Genomic DNA, 2991 nt, shown 5'->3' with positions numbered 1-2991 from the left:
AAAGCTGTCCCCCAGAAGTGTCATAATCAGCTCTCTATTTGCTGGGTTGCCATAGCAACCTTAAAGTAACACTTCAACCTTTAGTTCCCACAAGAGTAAGCCAACGAGAAGTAAATACCTGGTCACAAACCACAAATAACCCATTCCTCTTAAAAGATTGATATTAAAGGCAACAAAAACTAGGTAGACACTGATGGTGTGAATAAACTAGGACATGGGAACTACCATTAAGCATGTACTGCTCCAACTTCAGTTCCCAACACTCACATCAGGCTGGTCACAACTATCTGTAAGGTCAGCCCTGAGGGAACAGATATCTCTGGCCTGCTCAGGCACGTGAAAACACACACACACACACACACACACACATAAATGAAATATCAAACATTATAAACTATTGCTATTGCTCCTACTTACCTCCCAGAACTTGATGGTAAGATCCTAATCTCGAAAACACTACATACTAGAATCAAATAACATGGGACAATCGATCTGGTACTAGCTTTCATAGTGTTGGAAGGTACTATGAATATTACTAAGGGAGAAATATAATCATTATTTCTACCCAACAAGGAATGTTCAGCCTGGCAAGATATGCTCACTGGTACCTGTTCAGTCTGAATGAGAATACTCTTCATAAACTCATATGTTGAATACTTGGTCTTCAGTTAGTGGAAGTATCTTGGAAGGATTACAAGGTATGACCTTAGTGGAGGCAATGGTGTGTCACTTTGAGTGTGTCACTTTTCCAAAAGAGGCTTTAACTGTCTTAGTTACTTTACTATCGTTGGGCCCAAACACTACAATTTAGACAACTTATATAAAAGAAAGCATTTAATTGGGCTTATAGTTTCAGAGAGTTAGCATCCATGATGGCAGGACAAAAAACATGACAACAGGTAGAGCTCTGAGCTCACACCTTGATCTGAAAGAAGGAGACAGAACACACTGGGAATGGGTACAGTATTTTGAAAGTCAATGTCATTCTCATTCAAACCACCACATTCCACTTCCCGTCCTTCACTGGCTCATGGCCATATTTTCATTCAAAATGCGTTTAGTCTAACTTCAAAAGTCCCAATAGTTTTTCAGTCTCAATATTGTTTAATGTCTAAAGTTCAAAGTCTCTCTGAAACTCAAGGCAATCTCCTTAATTGTAACACCTATACAATAAAAAAGCAATAAGTAAGTAAGTAAATAAATAAATAAAATAAAATTGGCTCTATAAGCTAGGACCTGAAATCTTCAGCAATAGAATCTTATCATCATGTTTTAGAGACTAGTAAGGAGCAAAGGCAGTAGCATGCAGTGTTAGAGAGTTCATCTTTGTTTGTTTGTGTTGTTTTATTTAAGAAATTTTCAGATTTTTTTCTATGTAACTCAAGCAGACCTGAACTCACAATCCTCCCACCTTAGCCCCTACTACTGAGATGTTTTTAATGCAGCTGGAAAACGGAAGGACATGGTTGTTGTGAGGGACTATGTGAATCTTTACTAGTTCAGAGTTTTGCACAACCATGAGTCATTTCTTTGGTTAAATAAACTCCGATTAATTTGCCTAATGTCTTTAAATTTTAAATTTTCGATCAGCTCAATTAAAGAGTAAACACGATTAAATAACTTTTACCAAGAAAATAATAGAGAATCTATCCAAAAGTTCTTTGTACATCTTCAAAATATGGCCAGCAAGATGGATCGTGAGGATAAGGGAGTTTCCTGACAAGCCCGACAACTTGAGTTTAACCCTTAAGTTTAACTTGGTGAAGTAAATTGGCTTCCTCCAGTTGTCTCCTTAGCTTCAGATGTGGGCCATACAGCATAAATGTTGAGGTATAAAATGACAATTGTGTAGGTTAACTTTATTATGGAGCAACCAAATTGAAGAGAAAATTATTTTTGCTAGATAGAAAAAAAAGTAGTGTGTGTGTGCACACGCGCGTGCACGTGCTAAAATAGAACATTGGACCCCTTTGAGCTGAAATTCAGTGTGGTTGTGAGCCACCAGACGTGGATGGTTGAAACTGAACTCCTGTTTTTTGCAAGAGCAGCAAATGCTCTTAACCACTTATAGGCGCTTAAGCAGTGCTTGAGATGGATGCTGAGAACTCAGCTCAGGTCTTCTGGAAGAGCAACAAGAGCTCTCAAACATTCTCTAGCCATCTCTCTAACCCTGTTTTGCTAATTTTCAAACCAATTTCGTAACTATTATATTTCCCATACTTTGTAATTTTGGATGATTGAAAAGTATCTAGGAAGAGATATTCGTGTGGCTAAGATGAGATGATTTAATATTTTCTCAGTTGTTATAATACTTCCTTGCATGTAGTAAGTGCCATGTATGTGTTTTAAAAATTAATTTCAGCTGTCACATGCATCATATTATGATTGCTAGAATGCCTTGGAAAGAAAACAAATCTTTTATTTTTGTCTAATGGAGCTGAGGAATTTAATAAATAAGGGGGGCTGAAGGGATGGCTCAGAGGTTAAGGGTGCTTGCTGCTGTTACAGAAGACTCGAGTTCTAATCCCAGAACCCATGTTGAGCAGTTCACAACGGCCTTCAACTGCCGCTCCAGGCGATCCAATGACCTCTCTGACCTCCATGGGAATGCACGCATGCACGCACGCGCATATTCCCACACAAAGACTTTCACATAAAAAAAATATTTAAAGTGCCAGTGGATCACAAAGGTCAGAATACAAATTTGTAGTGAAATAACGTGAAAATCGCGTTCACTTGAATATTAGTCCAAACTACTGAAAACTGAGGCTTCAGTCTCCAAACTATTGGCTCTTTTCGAAATATGGCGCCAGGGTTCCCGGACCAATGCCACGCAGGAAGATTTTGGGCCCCCCTGGAAACGCCCCTCCCCTTTGAAGGCGGGTTGCGGAGAGAGGCTATTACGCCTGCGCCTTGGCCCCAGGACCATTGGAGCAGCTGTAAAGCGCATGCGCAGTGCCCAATGGGCGACAAGATGCGGAAGAGTTGGCC

Source organism: Mus caroli, chromosome X, assembly GCF_900094665.2.
Source record: "Mus caroli chromosome X, CAROLI_EIJ_v1.1, whole genome shotgun sequence".
In the NCBI taxonomy this organism is placed as follows: Eukaryota; Metazoa; Chordata; class Mammalia; order Rodentia; family Muridae; genus Mus; species Mus caroli.
The sequence above is the reverse complement of the archived record's forward strand: the minus strand, read 5'-3'. Positions refer to the sequence as shown.